This window comes from Gekko japonicus, unplaced genomic scaffold (assembly GCF_001447785.1).
Source record: "Gekko japonicus isolate JY-2015 unplaced genomic scaffold, Gekko_japonicus_V1.1 scaffold1018, whole genome shotgun sequence".
Lineage (NCBI taxonomy): Eukaryota > Metazoa > Chordata > Lepidosauria > Squamata > Gekkonidae > Gekko > Gekko japonicus.
The window spans coordinates 79,407-89,400 of NW_015170306.1; the positions used below are offsets into that span (position 1 = coordinate 79,407).

Below are 9,994 nucleotides of genomic sequence, written 5' to 3' on the forward strand. Positions count from 1 at the left end.
AGGGATTCTATCCTGAAAGCAACTACAGGAACACCCTTGAAAATCGGGGACAACACCATCAGGATTCTAAAAGACATTCCATTTGAAATAAGGCAAAAGAGAAAGAAATATAAAGATTTAATCCTTTTTCTTCAAACAAACAGCATTGTCTACAGATGGTTAATTCCAGAAGGAGCCATTTTCAAACTATAAGATAAAACAGAAAAGATTGACTCTGTTTCCAAAGCACCTGAGTTCCTGAGAGTGCAGCTGGGAGAGCCAGCCGAGGTCGAGAAGGAAGAAGATGACAGCAAATCCAGTGGCGAATTGGACTCGGTGTCTTCCGACAAGGACTCTCTTTCTGATAAGGGGGAGGCTGCCCCCAAGTGTACATATAAATTGAGGATTAGAAAAGATAAGACAAAATGAAGGCTGAAGGACTCTGAATTGTTCCTTTAAACTTTAGTTTTATTGTGGGATGCTCTGGGGGTTCTCTTAAATGGTTTAAACATTGGATAAAAAGATTTTAAAAATTAGCATAGCCGACTACGTTCAAAGTAATGCTAGCAATTTAAGATTAACATTTATATAAACTCTTGTTATGATCTCCTATACTTGAGATTTTAGTTAGTTGTGGTTTTCTTTCCTTTCTCCCAAGATGTAGTTACCTCTTCCCACTTTTTTGTTGTAGTTTGTAGTCTATTAAAAATGCAATTAAAAATCCCCTCCAGGGGGCCAAATAAAATCACAATTTTGTATGCCTGTTTTGTTTCAATTATACAGGTTTGTTGCTCAGGAGAAAGCAAACAAAATACATAAGCTTGTGTGCAGAATTGCTGGATGTATGACCACCTCACCCATGTTGGATAATGGACAATCCTGCCAGGACAAAGATTAGCATCTGATCTGAGGTATTGGCATTATTGGTTGTTGTTTTTTTGGAGGAGGGGCTGGGATTTTCTAAGGATCTGTGGTATCAACATGTTTCTTTTTCCTGGGATTCCCTTGGGAGCTATGATATCAGCATCTTTTTTGCTGGGATTTTCTGAGGATCTATGGTACCAACATCTTTCTTTTTGCTGAGATTCTCTGGGAATCTATGAAAGCAGCATCTTTTTTGCTGGGATTCTTTCAGGATCTATGATATTGGGATTCTCTGAGGGACTATTCAGAGGCCTTGTTTCCATATATGGTACTTCATCCAGATAGCGACCTGTTGTTTACCTGGACTAAGGTGAATGCTTTCAATGGAATCAGCTCACAGATTATAATCAACTGGATCTAATTTATAATAAGCATTTGGAGTGTAGAAAAGATGCTTCCTTTGGGTCGAAACCAAGTTTTAAAAAAATATTTAATAAACATACCCAAATGACACCCCCCAAATCAGAGGTCAGCCTTCTTCTACCAGCTGACCACCAGTGAAGACTTTGGTGTTGAAAATGCATCTTGTCTCTTGATTTATGTGTGTGGAACATGTTTGGGTTTCATAAAAGTTTTGTCCATTAAAAAAAAAAGTTTAATGAATGCTTCAGTCTCCCCCTGCCCCATAGTCTGATATATTTCCTATGGAACAGAAGATTAATTATTGGGTTACCACAAACATTCACCTTCAAATATCATGTATTCATAAATAAAATGGATTGCTATCAGTGCTGGGTGCATGTTTTACATTTCTGCGGATACGCATAAGAAAGCGTTTGCCTGTGTCTTGATCCAGTGTTCAAATTCCTAACTGTGGACAACTGATAAGAAACCCAGTCTCCAGAAAAAGAGGATTGTAGTAATGTACCTGGGGGGAAATGTCAATGATATATTATTTATTTATTTATCCATCACATTTATATATTTTTTCCTCTCCCCTGAATGGGACTTAAGGTGGCTAACAACATACATCTGATAAAACAGTACAAACGATAACAATAAATAAACTTTAAAAATATAAAATATTAAAATATTAAAAATCTATCCTGGTTAAAAATCCATCCACTATCCAGCAGGGTTGGATGCATGGGCAGCTTTGGGTCAAGGATGGCAAACGGTTTCCCGTCCTAGCTGGCACCCTCTTTGCTTCCGTTCTGCCCGCTTCGTCCTCCTCCCTAACCTGCCCACTAGATAGATCAGCCCAGAAGAGATTTTGGATTAAATTATAGACACCATCTGGATACTATTAAATTAGGATTAACTGATTGTTCATTTTAATATGTAATTTTATATTGTTTTTAACCTGTTGTAAATCATCCAGAATACTCAGGGATTCGGCAATCCAGAAAAACCAACAACAATAGTAATGGTGATTATGATGGTGGTGGTGATGGTGGTGGTGAATGGTAAATGGTGAAGACACAGCTGGAGCACATCAGCTGCCTGGCGGATCACAATCACCCAAAGACTGCCACAAAAAGAGCAGCCTCGCATGCCCTGTGGAACCTAGGGAGGTCCTGTGAGGCATGCACTTCTTCAGGAAGCTGGTTCCACAGGACAGGGATAACTACTGAGAAGGCCCTTGCCCTTGTTGACACAATGTGGACAGTTTGTGGACCAGGGACCTTCAATAAATTTTGAGATGAAGATCAAAGACAGGGATGATCATTTATATCCCACCTTTCTCCACAGTGGGGACCCAAAGAGACTTACATCATTCTCCTCTCCTCCGTTTTATCCGTACAACAACCCTGCAAGGTGGGTTTGACTATGAAACAGCAGCTGGCCAGTGGGCCAACCATCGACCAGCAAGCTTCATGGCAGAGCACAGATTTGAACCTGGATCTCTGTCAGACCCCAACCAATCCAACACTTTAGCCACGACACCACACTGGCTGTCAAATATCCCATTTGACGCCAGCCATAACACTTGTACGTGGCATCCTTAAGGTGAACACAGCATCCATTTACATAAAGGTATTGTGATTTTTTTTTTAAAAAAGCAATTCAGTCTATCACATAATAGTTCCTAATACTGAATTTTCCTTCTTCATTACTGCTGCATATAGTTTCTTCTTCATTAGCATGTTATCAAAACTAGTTCCTACATATCTAGATTCTTCTTTTGCTTTAAAGAATAATGTTTTCTCTATATCAGTCAACTGGTTTAAGTAACAATCCCACAAATGTATCTATAAAAATATATATTATGTGAAAATAAACATGATGTAGTTCAGAGACATTCAGGAAATGGCTGCTTTGGTATCCTGTTTTCATTTGATTAGAACTCCTTTGGTACCCCCAAACAACCCCACTCTTCTTCGTTCTGCTCGTCATGTTCATAAGTATTTCAGCATGGCACCCTAGCTACATCCAAGAGTACTCCAGTCTCACCTACACCCAAAGTTACATTTTTGTATTAATGGTTTCGTTGACCTCTTGAAGCTGGAACCCAAGGTTATCATATCCTATCTTGGCTTTGGCGTCTTTCTCATTGTAGAGGCAAAAGGCACAGTGGGGAGTTTCCACTTCCACCGTTTTGCTGAAATTGTGGAAATCCACTCTATACTTCCCTTCTTTGGTCTTGGAGACAATCGGTGCAAAACGATAGCCCCACAGTACCTCCTCTGCGATGTAGGATGTCCTGACTTGACAGGTGGCGCTGGTAGATTCCACAGTCCCATCTAGGAACACCACCAGCTCAAACTCCTGTTGAAGGATTGTGTCTGCTGCCATGTGAAAGAAGGGGCTGTTCTTGTCGATGATGTGATAGATTGTCAAGGGGGAGATGAAGAACAAGTTCTCATTGCCAGTATCGACCACAAAGTCCACACTGACTTGATCTAAGATGATCGTCTCTCCTTCTGGTGTGACAGTGGTCCTCAGCAACTTGCCATAGATGTGGCTGCCGATCAAAAGGCTCTTCCTGAGGTTGGCCACCCTGATGAGAAGGCACAGTTTCCCACCTCGCTTGCTGATAACAGCGTTCTTACTGAAGGTGATGGTTTTCGCTCTCTTTTTGGGAACCATTGTTGCCAATCTCCAGGTGAGGGCTGGAGACCACTCAGAATTACAACTGCTCTGCAGAAGGGAGGGCAGAAGTCAGCTGAAGTCAAAGGGGAAGATAATGGTAGGTTGATGGTTAGCTGGGAAGGAGATGAGGTTGCCAAGTCCAGGCTGGCAAATTCCTGGGGATTTGAGGGGTTGAGCCTGGAGAGGGTGGGGTTTGAGGAGGGGTGGGACCTCAGACAGGTAGAATGCCATAGACTCCATCGTCCAAAACAGCCATTTCATCCTGGGTAAAAATTGTTGCCAATCTCCCGGTGAGGGCTGGAGATCACTCCAAATTACAACTGCTCTTCAGGTAGCAGAGATCAGTTCCTCTGGAGAAAACTGTGGACTCTGTCTTTATACCCTGCTGAGGTCGCCACAACAAATTGACACTGTTTGCCCAAAGCCGGAGCACTCTCCCAGAGCCTCTTTCTAGAGCTCATTGTATTTATTTCCACAACGAGCCTTATTCCTAGTCTATATATATATATAAAAGAAAGTCCCCTCACTGTAAAATCAATGCCCAGGCCACACCGCTGGACCTAGAGAATTCAGGGAGAACGCTCCTACCATGGCGTAGATGCTCACTAAGAAGGGATTTTTTAGAAAGTCTACCATTAAGTAGGTCAAAAGGGGTAAAATGTACTCCCCCACTGATTCCTATGGGACTGCCAGCCTGCTGCCTCCCTGCACCCCCCAATTCTCTGATTGGTCAGCTGCAGAGCTCAGTGTTCTGAGGTAAAAGAAAACAGTTACAGGGGACTACAAAGAGCTCATGACAGTTCAGGAAATCAGGAGTGGCCAACCACCTGTGAGGTGAAGCAAAGCTGCTGGCCCAGCCTCCCTATGGCTTCAAACATGCTCCCCATTCCTACACCTGACAGGCAGTTGTTGTCAGGTGCAGCAGCAGTTGCAGGGGACTTAAAGTCATGAGGGAGCCTGCCCTAGCAGTAACGCCTTAGTGATCCTGCCAGCCCCGCCTCCACAATGGCTTTTAATACTCCTCCCCTCGCCTGTCAAGTGTAGGAGAGGAGGTGGGATGCTTACAGCCACTGGGGAGGTTTGCTCAGCAAGATTGCCTTAGCCCTGCTGCTGACCAAGCCTCCCTGATGCCTTTAAACATAATCCCCCCAACACCAGACTGACGGATGTCTGTCAGGTGTAGGAGCAGGAGCAGGGTACTTTAATCCATCAGGGACACTGCCCAGCAGGATCACCTTAATGATGCTGCTGGCCCAGTCTCTCTGATGGCTTCCAACACACTCCCCCCACCTCCTACACCTAACAGGTAGTTGTCTGTCAGGTGCAGCAGTGGTTGCAGGGTGCTTAAAGCCATGAGGGAGCCTGCCCCAACAGTCTATAGAGAGGTCCTTCAGTAGAAGAAGAAAAAGTACATATGTCTCACTTCATTTTTTACACTACAATCTTCTCCATTAGAATTCCTACAACAAATGTCACATTTCAAATTTCACACCATCAGTATTATAAATGGATTTATGGAAGCACAGGTATCAGGCTAGTATACACCTATGCAAATAGGATCAAACCACTTAATACAAAATAACAGACAGTGTATGTAACTTTCATTCAGGTTGTTCAGAGCACGTTTATGAAGCGCGAGCTTGTGTCAATGAACTGAATAATGCGATCAGTATTTATTATACATGAACTAACAGTTGTCTTGCCCTAAGCAGATCTTTTATTTTCTACTTAGGTATTCAAAAAACTGACCTTTAATTTTTAATTTTTTTTACAAAGGAATCATGAGTTAGTTTTATTCATGGAGTCTTAGAGTACAGTATGACTGACATGGAAAGAAATATTAGGTTGTACAATTCTATGGGCAACGGTCTGAAGCACAGAAATTTTATATTAAAACCTTGTTAAAGAACTACAATAATTCATTAAGGGTTATATCATTATAAAAATACATCATGGTTATAAACTCTTTCCTGGGGCTTCACATTAGCAAAATTTGATGTGCCCTTTATGCTTTGAAATTAGGTACAGCTCAAAATGATTTATGCACCAAAAAAAAGTATGGCATTTAATAAAGTAAAAAATAGTAACTATTTGCCAATTTCCTGAAGACGGAGTCTGTCCCTTAAGGATCTACAGTCTAGAAGATTTTTTTTAATTACCAGTTAAAATCATAGCTGCATTAATAACATTGTTGGAATTGTATTTACCTTCAGTGAAACCAAGGACCAGACTAAGAACATTGATTTCCAGAACGTTCTTGTGGATTCTGGAGATATCAGCAGTGGGTTTGTTGTTATAGCCCAGTGACAACCTGTAAGGGTGGTTTGGATGGGATAATAGACAGGATCACTCTTTTGTGTCCTCTCTGCTCCATTCCGTGATCATAAGCTCCTTGTTAACAAGAAGCCACCATATTTGAAAGGGACTGGCAGGTGGCTTCAGCATAGCAATGCTGGCAGAACATTGGTACTGAAACAGGACACATTCACCACAGTATTTGCAGGTGAAGTGGTGGTGTTGATGGTGGTATGGAAAGTATTATGCTCTGCTACCTTTCCAGAAGTAGAATCTGAGCTAACACAACTTTGGAAAAGGGTATGCAGGATCTAGCCCTAGAGTGAAGTTGATTTTGTACTTCTCAGTTATCAGCTTGTGGTGATCCACATTCTTTGATAATGAAACCAATGTCCTCCAGTCCAACTTCCACACCAGTTTAGCAGTTCCATTTTTTATTGAAAATGTTTTGATCCAGCTCATCTCCTCTAAGCAACTTACAACAAGAGATGGTGCAACAAGCATTTTTTTTTTTTTGCCATCAAGTCACAGCTGAGTTATGGCAATCCTGCCAAGGCAAGAGACGCTCATAGGTGGTTTGCTATTGCCTGCCTCTCTGTCGTGACACTGGACTTCCTTGGTGGTTTCCCATGCAAATGCTAACCAGGGCCGACCCTGCTTAGCTTCCCAGATAGATAGAAGACCATTCCACGATGTGAGATCCACCACTATGAAAGCCCATGTACCCAAATCTACTTTGACATCCTGTTTCCATGTAATCCCCAAATGGGCATAATCACTGATATAACCAGTTTAGGATGTATTGCCCTTATTGATGGTCAATGGGTTGAATCCTGAAAATCAATTCTGCTAGCAGGGGCATTTTCTTCCAGTATTGAGGGCAAGTGCCTCAGCCGGCAGAATGGATCTGTGCATGATCCATGTCAGAGATGGCATTCTAGTGTCAACTTTGGTTACCTTTGTAGCACCTTGATGTCATCTTATCTGTTCCACAGAAGAGGACTATGCAGCAGCTAAGGAAGAAGAGGAGGAGGAGGAGGAGGAGGAGGAGATTGGATTTATAACCTGCCCTTCACTCGTCTCAGAGCAGCTTACAAACTCCTTTCCCTCCCCCTCCCCACAACAAACACCCTGTGAGGTAGGTGGGGCTGAGAGAGCCCAGAGAGAACTGCTCTTTCAAGAAAACTCTGACAGAACTATGGCTTGCCCTAGGTCATCCAGCAGCTGCAAGTGGAAGACAAACCCAGTTCTCCTAGATTAGACTCCATGCACTTAACCATACACCAAACCCCACACTTAACCACTACACCAAGGGGGGGGGGGATGGTGTTACAGTAACAGACTCCAGGCAAGACGACACCCAACTGAATGGGACTAAAACCCAAAATTCCTAGTAATTTGAATCCCCCTCCCCAAATCAGTGCGGCCCTGTGTAGAATGTTTGATTCCTGCCCCCATCTTGTGCGTTGACTTCCATCATTTCCCATTGATCAAATTTTGACAACTAAGAGAGTCAAGCTATTGCTACCCTCCAAGCAGTGGTTCAGATAGATGAAGATAAATAACTCAATCTGAAATTAAAATGAATTGCTTTCATTTAAGCGATTTGTTCCCCAAGAAGACATCAGGGAGGTATCTCAGATGGCAACGTCCTTGATAAGAGATGTTTAGCACATCTATTTCTTTAATAGGGAGAACCCTAAAAGGAAAACAGCAAGCGTCTTGTCCCTAGAACTTTACCCTTGCCAGAAAACATCTGTCAGATAAAATCTAGATATATTGCTAGAAACTTCCTCATTAATAATGAGAAAATAGATATTGGAGGAGCGTCATTTTTTTTTTCATGTCCATGAAAAGATTTAATGCTAACCTGCATACACATTCCTCATCTTAATTATATGCATATGCTTCTGATGAACAAAAGAAATATGGGATCTCATTTCCAAAGCCTGACTCCCTGGCAACCACACATCACCGAATAAACATCTGCAATCGCATCCATTCACTTGGGGCAAATGTATCGTCAACTCAGCCCGGCCAATAACCTTGAGAGCTCCCCGTGACAGCTGGCTGGTACACAAAGTGACATTAACATCTAGAATGCTTCCAGGCTGCTCACAATCAAGGTGCTCTTCAGCTAATGCACTGCAAGCCTTATGCGACACCTGAGCTCCTGAAGGGGGTTTGGCTACTCTGCGAGATCTATGCTGAGCTACCGCTGGGAGTTTTCCCTACTCTGGAGACTTGGGAGCTGCTCGTACTGATGCGATGGCAAGAGCAGCAAGAAGGGCAAGGTAGAAATGTACCTTTGGAACGTTGCTGTGCATCATCCCAAGGGAAGGGAAGAAGAAACGTTAAGTGTTCTGGGAGTATAGAAAGACCAAGGGACTCGCTTCATGTTGCAATGAAACTTCCTTCCATGAAGCCGCACTGTAATCTCACATCTTGCACACCTCTTTATGTGACAATGAACCATCTGGAGGATTCATGTGCCTGATGCTTCTTTATCTTCAAAACACATTCACAGACCTGGTCCATGAACTGTTCGGCCCTCCACCCTTACAGGTAGCCTTCTGCAGGGGGAAAGCTCTAGGCACCAGAGGAAGAGTGGAAGAGACCTGATGGATCCAACCAGTTAGGTTTGTTCTCAAATACATGAACACACATGAAACTACCTTGTACTGAATCAGACTTGTGGTCCATCGAGGTCAGTATTGTCTAGTCAGACTGGCAGCCGCTCTCCTGGGTCTCAGGTGAAGGAGGTCATCTACATCACCCCCTACCTGGGTCTTTTAACTGGAGATGCTGGGGATTGAACCTGGGACCTTCTGCACACAAGGCACACACTCTACCACTGAGCCACAGCCCCTCCCCAAATGTATTCCACAAGCTCAACAGAAAGTAAATCTGCTATTCAAGGTATTCAATAATCAAGATCAGTGTTCCCTCTAAGCTGAGTAAGTGTGAGTTAGCTCACAGGTTTTTTAGCTTCTGGCTCACACATTTTTGTCTTAGCTCGGGAAGGACAGCCCCAGAGCAAACTAATTTATGCAGCAGCCAAATGGCTCACTCACAACTTCAATGCCAGTAGCTCACAAAATAGAATTTTTGCTCACAAGACTCCACAGCTTAGAGGGAACATTGCCTGGGACCCACATATCTGAGGGACCACCTCTTCCCATATACGCCCCAAACAGCATTACGCTCTATGGACCAACATCTCCTGGTGGTTCCTGGCCCAAAGGATGTCCATCTTGCCTCACCCTTTTCACCCTGGCCCCTGCCTGGTGGAACATGCTCCCAGTCAAGATTAGGGCCCGGCGGGATCTTCTTCAATTCCACAGGGCCTGTAAGACGGAGCTGTTCCACCAGGCCTTTGGTTGAGGCAGTGGACGTCTCTATATGGCCTCCCTGAGGTGGTTGTCACCCACCCACCTATCAACCCAAATAATATGCCAGGGAACTCCCACAGCCAGCTGATTTGTTAAAAGTATGACTGTGTTTTAATGTTTATTATTTTCAAATTGTTTAATTTTAATTGTATTAATTGTATATTTTATGATGTTACCCGCCTTGAGCCCGCTCGCGGGATGGGCAGGCTATAAATATAAATAAATAAATGAATAAATAACTGTGCCTTGCCTTGTGTCTTTTGGGGGTTGTTTATATTGGAATATATCAGCAGCAGAGGGCACAAAGGCTCACAAGCGCAGTGGAGCCACCTGGCACAGTGTGTGTGCGAGCAAGGGACAAAGTTACAGGG

The 9,994-nt window shown here is 43.3% G+C and overlaps 1 non-coding gene across 1 annotated transcript; it reads right to left on the minus strand.

Moving 5' to 3' along the window:
- Nucleotides 1-9,028: 9,028 nt before the first annotated feature.
- TRNAT-UGU lies at nucleotides 9,029-9,100 on the minus strand. The gene has a single exon. It is a non-coding gene; the product is annotated as a tRNA-Thr (tRNA).
- Between the last annotated feature and the right edge of the window lie 894 nt (nucleotides 9,101-9,994).